The sequence below is a fragment of the Hyla sarda genome, chromosome 13 (assembly GCF_029499605.1).
Source record: "Hyla sarda isolate aHylSar1 chromosome 13, aHylSar1.hap1, whole genome shotgun sequence".
NCBI classification, from domain to species: domain Eukaryota; kingdom Metazoa; phylum Chordata; class Amphibia; order Anura; family Hylidae; genus Hyla; species Hyla sarda.
In genome coordinates, this window is record NC_079201.1 from 20,512,520 (window position 1) to 20,532,796 (window position 20,277).

The following is a 20,277-nucleotide window of genomic DNA, read 5'->3' on the forward strand; positions in this document are numbered from 1 at the left end:
AACATACATGTCCCATTGATTTGCATGGGACTTTAAACAAAAACCCCGACCCTCACAAATGGGGGTAGTTAAGGGTTAAATTAACTATCCTATATTTTAAGTGGATATATAAGTAACATGTGACCAAGTATTATCGAAATATCTCCAGCCGTTTGGAAGTTATGCAGTAACATACATTTCCCATTGACTTGTATGGTACTTTAAACATAAACCCCGCCCCTGGCAAATTGGGGTGAGTAAGGGTTAAATCACCTATCCTATGTTTGTTGTTGACATATAAGTAACATGTGTGCCAAGTTTCATGTTAATATCTTTAGCCGTTTGGACATGATGCTGGAACATACACACATACATACATACATACATACACACACACGTTGAGTTTTATATATATAGATTGCAGTAATTATTATATGAAAGGGAGTGTTTCTATATACTCCAGTAGATAACAAGAGTGTATTAATCATTAAACTATGGGTCTAGGTTCCGGATTGGATGCGGTACGTTATTTTGTCTACATAATTCCAGACTTTGGTTCCCATTACCGATTAATTGATATTGTGGTAAACTGTGGTTTGTATCCCCACAGCTCTAGGGGTCATTTATACCCCAAATTTGGAGCCATTTTTGAAAAGACCTAGGGGTCATCTAAAACCCCCACTTTTGGAGCCACATCTGAATAATATTGGGATTACACTGATACCCTGTTTTGGCTACTATAAAGGTATAAGGTCTTCCTAGATTACAGAATCTTGTTTCTGAATAGTTTCTAATAGCAATCTGAATGGTATATATTTTTCTTATTCTTTACAGCTATACCTGCTTTATCCTGGTACCATTAATGGATTTGAATTGAGCCAATCCCTTTCATAACATATTGGACCTTCTTGGCAATAAATCCAGCTCGTATATCTGACTGTCATCTTTTTCAGTTTTGATCCACTCAACTGTGCTTTATCATTACATGATTTTATCAGTACATTATTTGCAATACTCTATCTATTTATATGTAACCTTCTCCTCCATTCCCTGATGAACCCTGGTTATTTGCTAAGGGAGAAACGCGTTGGAAAGGGAGCACGAGATGCCATATAAACCTGTTCCATACATAATATATTTATAATGGATTGTTTACATCACCCTGTCCCTGTCCACACTTATTGTTCAGTAAGGGCAAGGGTTTAGAATAGGTAGGGTTGTGTATTGAGTAGGGGCTCACCTGTACCCCCTATCCCCTCCCTACCTTCAATTGTGTCTCCCATTTGTTTAGAGACACAATACTGTTTTTGTAACTGAGACTATTTTACTTGTTTGTTTGTCTAATTTGATTATTATTCCAATAAAATTAACATTTTATATAGGCCTAATTAATTATTACAATAGTGGATGTTGATAATTAATTATCATTTAAGGGCACATTTATTAGTATACGTGAGAGGGTATATTTATATTTCCTCGATTGGTGGATTAAAACTAATCTACATCCATATTTATTTAGGTTTAAGTCCCTTTTATTCAAGCTCGTGACAATCTGGAAGCAAGACAGGACTGTCCCACCAAGGCACAGGGTATTACGCAAACCCAAAGGTCTAGTAGAAAACAAACCCATTTGGCGGTGACTTTGGAGCCAATCACTGTCTGGAAGGTTGAAAGGCATTCATGTATGTAGTTCCTATACAGTATGTGTCCTCTGTACAGACCATTTAGCCAGTATAGGGAAGCTAAGTGGTTTGAGGCCATATAGTCTGAGAGCTAACAGCAGACCAGCAGAATTATAAATTCAGCTCTTGATGTGAATAGGGATCTTGTAATTCAAACTAAGCCAAAAATAAAGTTAAAGTCCAACATGTTTCCAAAAACTTACAATTAAGTGGAAACTGCCTCCTTCCAGTGTAATTATAGCATGGCTTCATGCCCCTTTTATTCAGGCCACACCTGTTCCGAGTATTATGTCTGTCCATTAAAATTTTGGAAGCCATTTCAGACTTGCTTGCCAGACTATGACATAATGGGTCCTCAATGTCCAGCAAAGGACATCCCCATTCTGAGCGGACTTTGGACCCCATTGCTTCTCAGTAGAGTCTATTTCTTACAAATTGATCAGAAATTATTTCTAAGACCCTGTTGAGGTTCTGTATAGATAGATAGTTGGCCCACAGAATAATTTCCCATAGTGGGCCCAGGGAACCCTAGTTTGATACTTGGAAGGCATCCAGGTATAAGCTGACTATAAGGGCTTATTGAATACCCTATACGGTATGTGTCCTGGCACTCAGGGCTCCGCAATTATATCTCCAGTCCCATTTCTAATAACATGTAACTTTTTAATTAGCTTATGATATATTACTGCTCCAGACTTTGCTTGATGACTAATTCTGTGTGAAAGTGAATAACCAGAGGGGGCAGGAAACTGGATGACAAAGAATGATTGTCTTCATCAGAGAAAAAAAAAATTATTTCCACAAAAAGACATAGAGGTAGAAGAACCTGATATGTCACATGTTCCTTGTCAAAAACATCTCACCATGTTAGCATGCAGAAGATAGGCGTGGGCGCCTCTACAAGAACAATGTGAACGTCTCATATTCTCCAAAACTGATGTTATTTCTGCATCATGGATCTCTAGTCTGTTGTGCTACCCAATATGGATACATTTGTGATGGTGGTTGGTCAGTCAGGTTTTCCTCGAATATAGACACAAAAGCATTGCAGGCCTAAAGATGGTGACTGATGGGACCAAAGATGGGATTATCTCCTCAACCTGCCGGCCACATCATGATATTAATGTTGATCTAGTGGACAATCCAAACATGGAAAGCCCAAACTAGGAAGGATTCAGCTCCTACCCAGTACTGTCAACAAATAAGATTGTGCACACACATATTCTAATACATTGTGTAGACCTTGTCTAGAAACTGGTGGCATTATGTTGATGGTCCATCAATCAGGACTTTTAAGCATCTGAACAGGTTGCGCTGGTGGAGTGTCCAATCTATCAATAAGACAGCCAAAGGTTTACGTACAATGTAAACTATAAAAAGATGGAAGAGCGCTCTATAGTGTGAAACATCCAATAGGTAGACCAACAATGTAGTTAGGAACTCTTACCATAGGCGGTTGTGAGCTCACACACAACAATGGTCAGCATGAGTGAGTGTAGGGCCCGGTCTGCAGCCTTCCCAACCATACGAACAGTAGCAGGCGAAGACTTCCAAGGAGCAGTGGGTTTCAGCGGCGTTGACCAGAGATAGACACGTCAGGTGGATAGAAAGGATTTATTGGAACAAGAAAGCAACGTGTTTCACCGCACTTGCGCGGTGAAACGTGTTGCATTCTTGTTCCAATAAATCCTTTCTATCCACCTGACATGTCTATCCCTGGTCAGCACCGCTGAAACCCACTGCTCCTTGGAAGTCTTCGCCTGCTACTGTACGTACCATGGAGACAGACAATGTTGTTCTTGTATGGCCCTTGAAGATAACGAATGCTCTTCTTGGTCCTGTTCTCTTTTGTATGTCCCCTGGATACTTGGTGCTAGGGGGCCCCCAACAAGTGCTAACTTGGGGTGCCCAAACAGGTTCTGACCAGCCCACAAGAGTTGCAGGTGCTTCAGTGGACCCAAACTTTTACATAATAATGTACATATAAGATAGGACCCCAAGGATCTAGCATAAAACAAGCAATTTGGAGTTGATATAAAAAAAAAAATATATATATATATATACACACACACACACACACACATACACACACATTTAAACCCTGGGTGTGAAATTAGTATTCATTTTTGGGTTCTAGATTTTTGGGTACTTTTCACCTTCTATGAGCCATCAGACTTATTTTTCCAACTATGGGCTTCCATCAGATGATGGGAAATTCCTATAGGTAATATAGTGGAGATTTTTCAGGCACTTGAGGAAAATTTCAGGCACTTGAGAACAATTATGGAATCCCTATTGCTGATTCCCTCAGATTGGTCTTAAATAATAATATTTTCCAGTATGCCAAATGATGGTATAGGCAAATCACGGGTACGGCCATGGGGTCATCGATCTCATGTGCCTATGCTAACATCTTTCTGTGTATCTTTGAGAAAAATTACATTTTTACAAATGACAGCCCCTTTATCAAGCACATAAAATTACTACTGAGATTTGTAGATGATGTGTTTATAGTGTGGGGGGGCACTGAGATTGAATTCCTTCAATTTGTGAGATACCTTAATGAGTCCAATAATGTGAACATGCTCTTTACCTCTCATTTTGGAGGAAAGCAATTGGATTTCTTGGATACCAGAATTCTCATAGAGAATAACTGTATCATCACTACAGGGTACAGAAAGCCCACCTCTAAAAACGCACTCTTGCATTATCAGTCCTCACACCCCCAACAGCTCAGGGATAGCATCCCTTATGGACAAATGGTTCATCTTAAACGTATCAATAATAATCCCGCATTATTAGAATGACAATTGAACGAACTAGGCACCCGTTTTGAGCAGAGGGGTTACCCTAAAAAAGTCATTAATAAGGCCCGTAGGCTAATTGATCAAACACCAAGGAGCACATTGCTCACACAGAAAAAACAAAATGACCAACCAAGTAGATGCTGCTTTGCTTTTCAGAATACCCCTTTAAATCATCACATCAGGAAGGCTATCAATAACAACTGGTACATAATTCAAAGGGACGAGCATTTGAAAATTATATCAGAATCTAAACTGCTGGTAACTTATAGAAAAATTTCCACCATTTCAGATTTCCTAAAAAAGCATCAAAAAAACGCACAGACTAAACAGAAGTGCTCATGGCTCTCTGATTATAGACCAATAGGTAATTATAGATGCGGTTCGTGTTCATTCTGCACCTATAATTCACAGGCAAAGGAGATAAGATTGGGAGGCTTTCTTGTTAAGGTTAAAAAATGTATGCCGCTCGACCCATGTGGTTTATTGCTTAAAGTGTACTTGCGGATATTTTTATATCGGCAAAACCATTAGACCTCTTTTTCATAGAATAAGAGAACATTGGCGATCACTAAAAACCAAAAAAGGCTCCATGCGTTTTATAGATCATATGCATGATACACACGATGGTGATCCAGGAGCGTTACAGTTTGCTGCCCTGGAACGTGTGGAACATGCGCATGATATGAATAAGACATTATTGATGAAGGAGGCACGTTGGATCTTACGTACAGAAGCTACAGGTATTTTAGGTCTTAATGACCATAACGAAATGAATGTACTACTAAAAATACTGATACGGTTACTACTGATTCACATACTAAGGGATTGCTTTTAACCTAGTTTCCATTATATCCTCATGTTTCTTTGTATACAATTGTTCGTTACACTTTATGATTGTTTGTGCCCCTAATGTATCTTCCCCACTCACCTGTATGTAGTTCGGACGCTGTTATGGCTGTCATGACCACAGCAAGCCGATTTTAAAAGCACAACCCCGGACGTGCACACCTAGGTCTGAAGAAGCGCATGCGCGCGATACGGCCCGTTACCTGAGTCTCCAGCACACCTCTGCTCCCCCGCACGCCATGTATTCGTGGAAGATGGAATAAAAGACACCTGCTAATCCGGTCAGTGCTCCGTTCCTTCTTTGTCCTATCTAAGTTTGTGTACTGCTAAGTACTTTTTACGTTGAGCGCTACTTCACCGGGACAGTGTCACAATATAGCTGTGGTGTGAACGCTGTGATAACGCTGCATCAGCCAGGTTCTGCGCAGAAAGGTGCAGGGTTCACTCCTCTTTTGGATTGCAATTATGGAAATAGTTCTGTGGAATTACTGGGAGATATTACTGGCATTTGGTATCATTTGTCAATAGCATTCATTTGGAGAATGAAACACAGAGCCACGTGTCCCTATTCACAAGTCACACAAATAAGAAAGTGAATTGGTATCGTACTGCCTCAGACAAAGCTAGAATGCTGTACCATATGAACTCTTTATTAGGGACCTAATTTACCACCATTTAGCTCAGCATGGGAGCTTACTGGGATGGTTCTTTCTAGACGGCTTTTTAGCAACATTTGTTACAAGGTAGGAATTAGACGCTAAGACTAGAGTAAATATAGTCTTACACAATCAAAAGATGATGGGGGAAGTAGACCGTAACAAAGTCTGAAGCGCTTTTTCCTTTGGCTGCAACATTACATGGAATCCTGGGATCCATTGCTACAATAAAAGGAACCTGTCACCAGATTTTGCCCTATATATTTGGTGGCAAAGCAGCATGTTATAATAAGGATAAAATAAGGCTTCTCTCCATGTCTTAATGTCCTCCTTCACGTCTGTTATAAAAATAAGGCTTCTCTCCATGTCTTGATATCCTCCTCCTTTACGTCTGTGATAGTACAGAAAGTTAGTTTTAAAAGTGTTCTGTGACATATGCTAATGTGGCTTAAGTAGTCATCGGGGTGTGCGGCATCCTGAACTAGTCCTGGCATCCCAGGCTGTCATCACACCCCGATGACTACTTAAGTCTAATTAGCATATGGCATGGGACACTTTAAAATCTACTTTCTTTACTATTGCAGATAAAGGGAGGATGTCTGGATATGGCGAGAAACCTTATTTTACCTAATATAACGTGTTGTCACCAGTTATATTAGGGTAAAATCGGGTGTATTATCTTTACACACCCTATTCTTCTCTTAGGTTATTTGGGTATCCCCCTAATCCTCATTTGCAGATCCTGAACATGAGGGTACTGTAAGGCCATGGCCAAGCTATGGCTTGGTCATCTCATTCTATAGCTGGTCATAGCCATTATCTGTCATCCAAATGACCAGAGAGCTATCATCCCATGGTGAAATGGAGCTGACTTGGGAGATAAGCAACTTCCCCACCAGATCTCCAACAGGAAACAAAAGATCTGACATGTTGGAATCCAAGCCATCCAATTCCTTTTACTCCCAGTCTTAGATATCGGAAGAGTTTTTGATTGTCATGTCAGGCAGTGATAGTTGCAGCCCTGAGCTCACCCACAGCCACATCCCCTGCTTACTTGAGTATCTGGCCTACCCAATGGATTCTTAGCTGGATGGCGGTCCCTGTTCTCAGTAAGTGATGGGATGTAACAAGGTCCAAAACTATAAACAAAACAGTACAAACATCAAGGAAGCAGGTCATGGAACTAAGGCTTAACAGGCAAATACAAGCAACAAAACACAAGGGATAAACAGACAAACAGAAAGTAGGCTAACAAACCATGTCAAAACCAAGATATCAGCAAATCAGGTACCAAATCACTTAGCAGAGAATAAACAAGTAACAAGCTGAGGTCAGAATACACAGAATAGAATGAGCGAGGAGTAGTATAACAGCTAGTGCAGACAGATACAAACACAAGGCAGGAATGACAGGCTCGGTGGGAATTTATATCCACCTGAGAAGGGTGTGGACTCTAAGGCCAGATATATTTGGCTCTATGTCCAAGCCCACTGACTGGCCTGGGTGTCACCACAGCAACACAGAAAGCATCAGTACAGAATTTTAGCTTTCTCCTGGAACCAGATCGACTCATTCCAAAAATGTTGCAAGGAACTGTTTCTCACCTGGGATTAACGCCACCAGATGGACAGCTTCAGTTCCCTCAAATATCTGCCAATTCGTGGCAGGAGCCAACTGGTGTCAAGGGTCATTACCAAGATAACTTCCAGGAGGTGAGGCAAAGGGCGAGACTAGGCTATAGTTAGAAGATTGGCCAGGAAGTGGAACAGGTAACAGACAATCCTTAGGAATAAAATGGTGGTGGAATCCAGAAACAAAGCCAAGGTCGTGGTCAGTTTCAAAGTCTAGGTCAAAGTAGGGTACAACAGAGAACAGAGATGCACTTTAATATACAGGAGATGCACTTTAATATACAGGAAAGCATGGCAAGCTGATTCTTTTTTTTATAGGCCGACAGGGCTAAAGTCATCAAAAGGCCTAGGTGGCCACAGGAACCTGACATGGCCAGAGTCAGAGAGCCATGTCATGTGCAGAAGGGCATTGCTGGAGTAAGGAGATGAGAGTTAGCTAGCCTAGGTAGAGGATATATCTGGCACCCGTTAAAATGTGAACATGAGAATAGCACAAGGTGTGTTCCAAATATAAGTTAGTTTAATGGGAACAGGTCTGTCAAACCTCTTCCTTTTAAGGGGTAGGAGGATTTTTAGGCTCTTCCAGGTCAGCACATCCAATTATTACATTAATTCGGACCCCTATCATTGATATTCTGGACAAGACTGACTATACATTTCTCATTTTCTGCATCTCTCTGACCTTGGCTTTGGTTCCTGCAAAGCTTTCTATAGGGATCTGCTAAAAACTGAATCTCTTGGCCAAGGTGTGACATCATGGAACAAGAATTTGACACTATGGATATCTCATGCCTGGTTATATTATTTTATAGAAACAGTATAACCAATGCAGGGGTCAAGTCCTGGGAAAAAAAGTTTTGGAACTCACCCAAGATTTCCACTCAAGAATGGTCCTGCAGGACTCCTGCTAATGGGAACTGTGTTCCTGCTGTAAAAAGGTGTAAGAACTCCGTTCCCATGCATTCCTGCATGACAAGAACCCTGAACCAATGACTATTTAAAGTATCATTCTCCCATTGTTCACTGCTGGAATAACCAGATTCCCTTTTTTATGTAAAGGTGATCTGCAGTTCTAGTTATTCCATTCGTAAACCATCTTGTTTACAGACCACATCTGCCTGTTCTGATCTCTAGACTGTCCTACGTACTAATAGAACTCTACCCTGACCTCAGCCTGTTCATTGTATTGACTGAAGTCTTCTTGCCATGTCCTTTGCCTGACTGCTCCACTTCATATAATACAGCTTCTGTGATATCAGGGGCCACGACTAACAAGTGGGCAAGATTGCCACTCTCCTACTGTCTGTTCGCTTTAAAACCCAAGATATATAGCGTAATGTAAATGCTTGTTTCACATATATTATTATTCTTAAATACACAAAACATTGAGGAGATATTTACGTTGCGCAATTGCTTTTAGTGCCTCTTAAATTTACATCAGGGGACGGATTAGGTAATTAAAGCTCCACTACACAATACATAAAATGCTTTACTAGAAGAGGTTTAGGGGAGAGTAATGCTCATGTGACAGTACATGTATTTTTTTCTGGATATAATGAAAAACTATTTTTCAAACACATTCGAAAAAGTTATAGAATGTGAGATTACGGAACAATTATTGTCACCACCAAGGAGTATGTGACAGCTCTCACAGGTTGTCACATATCATATCCCTGATGCCTGTTTCTTAAAGAAAGGCATTCTACAGGACACATAAGGATATATAGTGCCAAAGTGACAAATAAGACTCAAACTTTCCCTCCATCCAACTTTCAAAACTCTGTTCTCCATTGCTTGTATTGGATATGCAGGTGAAAAACGGGCAGAACCTGGGTATTGTTGGGAAATTACTCCACTTATTGATTTTCCATTTTCTTTTTTAGATAACAGGTTACAATAAAAGATGATAAAAAATGTAACAAAAAAATAAGTAGCTAGCGGCGTACCTGTAGCATGAGGAGATCACGGAATTTAGACATCAGTAGCACTGTCTATGCAACATGATAAAACAAAACACAGCTTTCCCCGTACCCCACGATGGACACGATGAACAGATCTCCATTAAAGACAGAACAAAAACTTATAACGGAGACCTTGCTCAGTTCACCTGCAGTAGGTTTCTTTGCCAGATCCTGTAGATAAAAGGGCCGCAAGGTGTTACTGAGCTCCGCCAGATTATACCATTTGGTATACCAGAAGGGCTGGACAAAGTCGTCAGTATGCGCTCTAGTTTAATGAGCAACCAAGAAAGTATGTCATTTATCAAAGAGTTTTTTTCATGTTCCTTTCCTTATGCCCTTTCGTATCAAGTCTGTTGACCTCCAAAAAGTTTTTTTTAAGTCTGCTACCATGTCCGACAGTGTCGAAAAGGTAGAGTTGATCTGTTATTGTAATCGAACACGTTTGGCCACCAGCAAGATGACATGGAAAAATATAAGTTTTTTTTAAACATATTTTTATTAACATTTTACAATTTAACAAAAATGCAGACGGGGCATACCCCGAAAAGCACTCAAATGCATAGGGGAAAAATAACATTCACTTAACAAGAAAAGTGTCACGTTCCCTAGATAACAAGAACAGCCCCCCTTGCCCCCACCCATTAACAGGCTCCTCATATTAACTCCCAAAACCAACCTTCCACCCCCTCCTACCCGATGGTTCAGAGAAGTGCCTAAACAGAACAAAGACTGGCTCCAGTACAACTTTAGTACAAGCATGATAAAATCCATATCGAAACAATTGGTTTAGAAATAAAGAAAAAGGGGAATGTGGGAGGTCCCCTCACTCGCAGCCAGAGAAAGAGAGATAACTTGGACAGAAGACTCCTTTGACCTAGGGGAGGGTGGGAACCCTAAACCTACCCAAGGGGAGGGTGGGAACCCTAAATCTACCCAAGGACCCCGATATGGTCCTCGTGAGGTACCAGGATGTGGGAACATAAAGGGCTGCATCAGGGACGTCAATTCAGCATCATTTAGAAAGACCAACATAAAGGTCTTCCATTTTTTGAAGAGCGTCTTGGCCGATTTTTCTTTAGATCGTAACACTCAAAGTCGATCCAGAAACATGTATCACCTAACGTGAGCAATAACCTCCGACGAGGAAGGCATGGTAGCCTTTAACCAGTGTGCCAAGAGACAGCGTTGGGCCACTAGCAAAATGGTGTGTAGTAGCAGGGTAAGTGATACATTCTCGGGGGCAATGTAAAGGACAATAAGCAATGGGGAGACCGGCAGAGTAACCTTGAGCTTGCGGGAAAGAAGGAGAAATAAGTCAGTCTAGAAACTTGTGGATTTGACACACGTCACCAATCCGTGGAGTAAGTCTGTACGGTAGGTGCCACAGTTTGGGCAATGTTGCAATCTGTCCGGTCTGTCTGGTGTCCTGGGGAGGGTAAAGCCATAAGTGGCATGATGCAGGATACAGAATTGAGTCTCCCTCTACCCATTGTTTATCACTGCATTCTGCACCTTAGCCCAAGCCTCCAAAATGGGAACGGACAAGTCTGTTTCACCCAATTTCTGTCTCAGTAATGATTTCTGAACCGTTTCACTTCCTTTCCATCTAAGATGGCAATAAAGGTTTGAGAGGGAGTAATAGGGAGAGGAAATAAAGTTGTCAAAGGAGAAGTCAGGCAAGCGAGGCTTAAGAAAAGCCATAAGTTGGCAGTGCGATAGGTACTGACCTCCTCCCAGTCCATACCGTATCGAGGCTCAGTTGGGTGTAAGAGATGTTGGACTTAGGAAATCCTGACCTCCCGCTATCAGAGAAACAACCTACTATCCTTTCCCAAAGGGAAATCAGGGTGGGCCCATAAGGGCATATGCTTAGAGAGGGAAAAAGTCAGGGGCATTGTTTCCAAGCCACTATGGTGTCCCTGGGCAAAACGCTCCTACGAACAAAGGCAGGTAAGGCTATAAATTTTGTATGTAGTATTCCCGATAGGGAACATGGTAAAACCATATGGGACTCCAAAGTGGTGTGGAATGGTGGAATACCCAGACTCGCCACGCAGCTAATCTATATAATGTCTGTAGAGGCAAGATAAGTTATAAGGACGGACATCTGGGAAACCCACCCCACCCTTTTCCTTAGGGTGCATAAGTTTGCTGAGAGCTGTAGGTGCTTATTTTCCCAAAGAAATTTGCAGAAGGCCATATTGAGGAATTGGATGTCCGACCTTTTCAGTAAGACAGGGATCGTCTGCATGGGGTACAACAACTTTGAGAAGCTCAGCATCTTAATCAGATGGCATCTGGCCAGTAAGGGTAAAGATAAAGAGGTCTAGTGCCGAAGCTCATCAGCAATCTTACGCAGCAAAGGGGGGAAGTTAAGAGAATAAAAGGAAGACAGAGTTCTCCCCATCCAAATGCCCAGATATCTAAACGAAGTTCGAGAGACAGTAATAGGTAACAGGGAGGACCCCTCAGAAAGAGAAGTAGCATTGGGGGCGAGGTCAAGGAGAAAGCTTTTTGATGCGTTCACCCTGAAACCCGAAACCCTTCCAAATTCAGTTAGACAATCAAAGACCCGGGTCAGATCCCTTCTGGGGTTGGCTAAGAAGAGGAGCAAGTCATCTGTGAATAACGCATGGGAAACCTTGTGAGCTCTGATCCTAATACCCTCCATGTCCCTAGCTTCTAATAGGCGGCTGGACAGCAGCTTAATTGACAATTTAAAAAGGAGGGGGGACAGAGGGCATCCCTGGCGAGTGCCTTTTGTGGAGAGAATAGATCTGAGAGGAAGCCCGGGGTGTGAATGCGGGCTACAGGGGAAGAATATAGAGCCTGAAGGTGTATCAAGAAGGTGCTCCCAAAACCCATCACACGCCAAACCTCCCACAACCACTCCCAGCGAACATTGTCAAACGCTTTTTCAGCATCAATAGAAAGCATAGCCGCTATGGGGTGGTCATGGGGGCGTAGGTGGACGTCATCCAGCACCAACAGAACAGTCCTGATATGGGTCACTGCTGACCTCCCTTGTACGAATCCTACCTGAACCGGGGAAATCAACCATGGTATTCATTTTTCCAGCCTTTCTGCCAAGATTTTAGAGACCAGTTTAAGATCTACGTTGATCAGAGAAATGGGCCTGTAGCCCCCAGGCGTTAGGAGGTATTTCCCTGGCTTAGGCAGGACTTTGATGTAGGCAGTATTGGATGAGGCTGGAATAGGAATTGAATAAGGAAAGCAGATTAGGGGTAATCTCGAGAAGAAGGATTTTATAAAAATCCCCAGAGAACCCGTCCGGACCGGGTGCCTTATTTGCTTGCAAACCCCAAAATACCCCTTCCAATTCCTCCCTCTGGATCGGCTGATCCAAGAAGTCTCCTCTGAAAGAGAGGGTAGAGATCCCTGGCTAAGCCATGGCTCTACATCCCCCCTCGAGAGGATATCAGTAATCCTCTTGGGATCCCTGTGCACTGTATTCGTGGCATCTGTTAGAGCCGAAATGTTGCTAGGTGGGAATGCTCCTTTGACGAATCTCGCCAGCAACCGCCCGGGTTTATTGCCGAACCGAAAGAGAGAGGCTTCAAAGTGAGACTGTTTTAGATTGTTGCATCGCTCCAACCAACCATCAGAAGAGGATTTAGCAGCGACCCACGCCCATTTGGTAGTCTCGTTCAGGTTAGCAATAAAGGACGTGTATGCCTTCTGAAGGCCTGATGTCCAACACCTTGAGCTGGGATGAAACCTTCTTTTTTTAAAGAGCTAGTATAGGCTAGAATACAGTCTCTCAAGACGGCCTTAGCAGTATCCCAAAACAGTTGAGGGTTATCCGCATGGACGGCATTATCATTGGAAAACTCCCACCACCAGCCTTTTAGTAACTCCTGGAATTATTTGTCTCTTGCTAGGCTAGAAGGAAATCTCCAAAGAAAATCCAAGGCACAGGGAATGGTGTCAGTCAAATGAAGGAGTAAGGGAGCGTGGTCGGAGACTACCTATTCTTCTATGGAAACCCTATGTAGTAAGGAATCAGTCACGAAACAGTAGGCCAGTCGAGAAATATAAAAAGTTTTTGTTGACAGGTACACTTTAAAAGAGTGAGCCAGACACATACATAGCCCTCTCTACAACTTCTGGACCGCTACCAAACAGCCATCAAAACACAACATTTTCACAGGAGTCCCAAAGGTAAGCATTGTATACAGTATATTACCCATAGTCACTGCCAGAGGCATAACTAAAGAACACTTTGCGGAGTGGATTGGAAGAATCAGCCTACTGTATGTACATTTTCCACTTCCTTATTTGTTTCTGGATGAAAACAACCATAAGCCACGTGTGCTTCTTTTATGAAATATACTTTTTTCTGTTCCTCTCAATCAACATTTTATTGGACAGGTCAGTGGACAGTCAATCTAAAGGAAACCCATTGTAACTGCAATGACAGTGCAAAACATATCCATAGGTGCCGACTCCTTTCACACAGCAGCAGCAGTATTGCATCTCAAGATGACTGATAATCTACCAGGGTACCAGCTTTAAAACTACATTTCCGACTGGACACCCTTCTGTGTGGATTAAGTATTGTTCTACATTACAGCTTTTTTGCCTGTATCTGTCCTTGACCTTTGCCTTTGTCTTGCCTTCAAATTTGTTGCCTGGTACTTGATGTTCATCTTGTTGGTTTTGACCCCAGGCACATCTTCTAAATACAATTTTTTTCTTCTCTGATCTGCCGCATCCTCACGGCTGTTCTGTGATGACTTCTAGCTTTGTTCTTACCATTGCTAGCATCATAGCCACCGCCAGTGGGAGACTACTCTTGGGACCATGACCTGGGAATCCTACCAAGAAAAACCATGTTCAGAGAAATTAAAAAATTTTCCCTGTGTTCTGGTGCACCAATTAGACTGGAGTGTATATATCAATTGAATCTATTCATACAAAAGGCGCATTTCGACCCTGGACTACGGTCTTCATCAGGTTGCAACAAACAATGTTAAAAGACTGGCATAAATACACTGGGTACAAAGTAGCATTTGAGTGATTAATGCTTTTAATATTTACAGTTTTTTTTTACTCTCTTTAACAAACTTTATTGTAGCCCTTGGTTTGGTTCACATTCACCATGCGGTTTTGCACACGGCTTTTTTGCACATGGCTTTACCTGTTTTCACCTGTGAGCCGGACATGTTTTGTACCCAGTGTATTTATACCAGTCTTTTAACATTGTTTGTTGGAACCTGATGAAGACCCTAGTCCAAGGTCGAAATGCTTCATTTGTATGAATTCATTCAAGTGATATCTACACTCTAGTCTAATTCATGCGCCAGAACACAGGAATTTTTTTTTATTTCTCTGAACATTTATTGTACTGGACGTGGAGACTCCCGAACTGGGTCATACCCGTGGCTGCTCATTAGACATACTCCACAAGCTACTGTAGGTGTTGTGCCCTCAGTGCAACACCATTTGGTAAGGGCAACTGTTATCAATTTATCCTGCCATGCACATTTCTGATGGACTTCACTAGGGGCACACCCGGGTCTCTTTTTTCTTTCTATACCAAGAAAGACCATACCTCCTTGAGATGGTTATGGCTGAAGAACAGAGATATTGTAGGCTTTGCAGCTCAGTTGAGATAAAACCAAACAAGTTGTGGTTTAGGAATCTGCTACTCATCCCTTTCTTGAGTCTACACTGATGGTCCCAGTCCCAGTCATCAGCTACATCAGGTTGCGGGGCAGTCTTGCACTTTTTTCCTTAAGCCACAAGCTGCCCCTAATCACGGTACTGTACATTCCAGCCAAGGTCTTCCTCTTCTTCTTGGGTCGCCATAGTTACTGATGATATTGGCACAGTGGCCTATTTGAAGAGGCTCCTTGCTACAGAAAACCACTGGATAAATAAGCCACTGCCATCCTGTCTCAGTTCAGTGTGCTTTAGCCCGTTATTTGCTGCAATTGTTTTTAGTGAGCCTTATCCTGTTTTGACCTTGGTCTTGTTGTTCCTGACTTGACCCCTGTATATTGTGCAGATACCTGCACTGACTCCTGGTCCTGACTATGTTCTATGTACTGTAACAGCTATCTTGGTACAGTAAAATATCCTTTAGTGGACACCTCTTAATAGGGGACACCTCCCAATAGTGGACAGTTTTACAGTTTTTTATTCCTCATAAGACTTAACGCCTTAAGGACTCAGCGTTTTTCCGTTTTTGCATTTTCATTTTTTCCTCATCACCTTCTAAAAATCATAACGCTTTCAATTTTGCACCGAAAAATCCATTTGATGGCTTATTTTTTTTGCGCCACCAATTCTACTTTGCAGTAACATTAGTAATTTTACCAAAAAATCCACGGCGAAACGGGAAAAAAATCATTGTGCTACAAAATTGAAAAAAAAAATTCATTTTGTAACTTTTGGGGGCTTCCGTTTCTACGCAGTGCATTTTTTTGTCAAAATTACACCTTATCTTTATTCTGTAGGTTCATACTATTAAAATGATACCCTACTTATATAGGTTGGATTTTGTCGCACTTCTGAAAAATATCATAAACTACATGCAGGGAAATGTATACGTTTAAAATTGTCATCTTCTGACCCCTGTAACTTTTTTATTTTTCCGCATACGGGCCGGTATCATTTTTTGCGCCATGTTCTGAAGTTTTTATCGGTACCATTTTTGTGTTGATTGGACTTTTTGATCGCTTTTTATTCATTTTTTTATGATATAAAAAGTGACCAAAAATACGCTATTTTGGACTTTGGAATTTTTTTGCGCGTATGCCATTGACCGTGTGGTTTAATTAATGATATAATTTTATAGTTCGGACATTTACGCACGCGGCAATACCAGATATGTTAATTTTTATTTTTATTTACACCGGTTTTTTTGGGGGGGGGGGGGGGGGGGAAGGGGGGTTATTCAAACTTTTATTAGGGAAGGGGTTAAATGACCTTTGTTAACTTTTTTTTTCCACTTTTTTGTTGCAGTGCTATAGCTCCAATAGCACTGCACACACTGATCTCCTTTGCTGATCCCTGCAAAGCCATAGCTTTGCAGGGATAAGTGAGATAGTGGCTTGATTGCTCAAGCCTGTAGCTCAGGCTTGGAGCAATCAATCGACGATCGGACGCCGCGGAGTCAGGTAAAGAGACCTCCGCCTACATCCCAGCTGATCGGAACATTGTGATTTTATCGCGATGTCCCGTACATGGTATAGGGGGAATGAAGTGACATTGGGGGGATAAAGAGGGGTAATAAAATCTAATGTAATATTGTTTTTTTTATCATGCTGTATAGGTAATTACACTGTACAGTATTTGGTCATTTAGAATGATTTTTGAGCGTTTTTTTTTCGTATAGGGGACATTATTTTTTTCCCCTGTGAATGTCCTTTATTGGGAGATACTATAATTGGTTCCCGTTAAAGTTTACGATTATTATGAACTGTACAGAAAAAGAACAAGACTGTACAGGTGCACAGAGGAGAAGGAGCTCTTCTTGGGAGGCTACCTTTTGCACAATAGTTGGGATCTCCAAAGACAATCCCATGTAATCCTGAAGTTGGACAGGTGACTTAGTGCCCAGTGGATGTGCTGATGTTCTCTGTAGCTTGTAGGATTATCGGTGGTACCCCAGTCTGACACTCCTAAGCCTTGTGTCTACATAGGTCAATAATAAGTCTTCAATTTTTTTAGACTCATAGTGCTAGCATATAGGCAAACACATCTAACATCTGCACAGATGAAGAAACAAGAGCTTTGCATAAAGTTGGACATTTTGCATGTCTGTACCCACAATTTCCCTCACGTCAGCTGCTTACCTAGTTGTCATCTGGATCTGGCTCTGCTCATTTGGTATTAAAGGAGTTAAACATGACTGTAATGAGGGATTTGTCAACAACAACTAATGCATTCATTACTCCAGCTCCATAATGCTGAAGCTCATCCAAATGTCAGAGGGGGATCACACTATGACTTCTCTACATGAAAGCCCTAAGGCAGAGTGAGGTTATCTAGACAAAGAAGCTTTCACTCAACCCTTCCCCCTTTTTAACTGCAATTAGATGGATTGGCCCAAAGGCTGGGTTTATCAGATGGTAACAAAATCCTGGTTTATTTCATTTACTAGAATGCAAACACTCAAGACTCCTTTATGAAAGCTGGACTTGGACATAAGAAGAACGTCTTCCAGTTCAAGGATGACCAGTCATCCAAGAATAATGAGACCATGTCTTCCATTGAAGTCTTCCCATGGCACCCTACACAAATTAGTTCTCCAAAAATGTAACCTGCTATTAGAAAAGTAAGTAATTAAAAGAAGGTATTGACTGGGACATTCAAGAACTATTGATAGTTTCTGAGGAACATTTAAGGGGGAATTCCGCTACTCCATTGTTTGGAACATTTTGTTCCGAACACTTAGAGTGGGCCGCAGGGTCGTGACGACACAACCACGCCCCTTGTGACGTCACACCCACCACACCCCCTCAATGCAAGTCTATGGGAGGGGGCATGGCAGTCGATGCAGCAGGGAGATCAGCGGCGGTACCCCCGCGATCAGACATCTTATCCCCTATCCTTTGGATAGGGGATAAGATGTCGAGGGGCGGAGTACCCCTTTAAGACGATCCAGGTATTACCTTGGTGATTTTTGTGGTGAAGCCACCATGCAGTGACAAATAGCAGTCACAAGGAGATAAAAGCGCTAGTTTGTCACCAATAAGTGGCTGCCAGTGGCCTGTAAAGTAGCAAGGTCTGGGGCCTGTTTCCCATGGGAATATTGTGTAGTGTGCTGTAGGGTAGAGAAGGCTTAGATGGATGGAAGGCTGGGAAAAGCTTGTCCATTGGAGAGATTGGCAGTAGGCTTTAAGACTGAGGTAGGATCTTTGGGGGCTTGAGAGGAGCTTTAGTGGGGTCTGGTTACTTAGAGGCTGGAGGTGCAGTCTAGTGTGTTCAGACATGTACTGGTTTAGACTGGTATCAAAAAAGTTGTGTGAATAGAGCCCTTGAGAATGTGGCTGAGCCACTGAAGCACTGGAGAAGAAGGCCAGAGTACGAAAGTCCTGGCACCATTCAAAGAAGGTCTAAGAAAAGAGGATTAGGGCTCTGAAGAGTGAGGCCTGAGACAGGACAAAGATGGCTCTGCAGAATAAGGCCTGGGCTAAGAGAGAGATTTCCATCTGTTAGTCAGTGGAAGGTGAATTAGAAGTTGAAGCCTGGGTGAAGTAACACAGTGCTGGGGACTGACTAGACCATGGGATAAAATGGTACACAATAGTGTTATATTTTGCTCTGCTAATGTTTTAGCAACAGTGACTCCTTGTGTGTAATGAAATTGCCAAAGTTATGTAACCATAACATGTCTTATGCTTTTTGAAGAGTCTGCAACCATTGAAGGAGTACTCGGCCCCTAGACATCAAAGGATAGGGAATAAGATGTCTGATAATGAGGGTTCCACCGCTGGGGACCGCCGCGATCTCCCTGTTGCACCCGGCATTCGTTTAGAGCATCGGATGCAGCATCAGAGGCTCGTGACCTCACGGCCACGCCCCCTCAATACAAGTCTATGGAGAGGGCCATCAAGACCCCTCTCATAGACTTGCATTGCAGGGGCATGGCAATGATGTCACGATCCGACACGGAGCGACACAGCCGAGACATTGGATAGGGGATAAGATGCCTAGGGGTGGAGTACCCCTTTAAAGCATTTTTTTTTTTTAAATCAACTGGTGCCAGAAAGTTAAACAGATTTGTAAATTACTTCTATTAAAAAATCTTTACTCTTCCAGTATTTTTTTTAGCAGCTGTATGCTGTCCGTGTCAGGAACTGTCCAGAGCATCATAGGTTTGCAATGGGGATTTTCTCCTGCTCTGGACAGTTCCTGATACTGGCATCAGGTGTCAGCAGAGAGCACTGTGGACAAGACAAAAAAGAAATTAAAAAAGAAAAGAATTTCCTCTGTAGCATACAGCTGCTAAAAAGTACTGGAAGGGTAAAGATTTTTTAATAGAAGTAATTTACAAATCTGTTTAACTTTCTGGCACCAGTTGATTAAAAAAAAAAAATGTTTTCCACAATACCTCCTTTAAGCTGTCACGATTCGGCTGGCTGGAGGTGGATCCTCTGTGCCAGAGAGGGATTGGCGTGGACCGTGTTGGTGGACCGGTTCTAAGTTGCTACTGGTATTCACCAGAGCCCGCCGCAAAGCGGGATGGTCTTGCAGCGGCGGTAGCAACCAGGTCGTATTCACCAGCAATGGCTCAACCTCTCTGACTGCTGAAGATAGGCGCGGTACAAGGGAGTAGACAAGAGCAAGGTCGGACGTAGCAGAAGGTCAGGGCAGGCAGCAAGGATCGTAGTCAGGGGCAACGGCAGGAGGTCTGGAACACAGGCTAGGAACACACAAGGGAACGCTTTCACTGGCACAATGGCAACAAGATCCGGCGAGGGAGTGCAGGGGAAGTGAGGTATAAGTAGGGAGTGCACAGGTGATAACACTGATTAGGCCTGCAGTGGCCCTTTAAATTGCAGAGACCCGGCGCGCGCGCGCCCTAAGGAGCGGGGCCACGCGCGCCGGGACAAGACAGACGGGGAACGGGTCAGGTACGGGAGCCGGGACGCGCATCGCGAGCGGGCGCCTCCAGCGTCGCGAATCGCATCCCGGCTGGGAGTGATATTGCAGCGCACCCGGTCAGCAGGTCTGACCGGGGC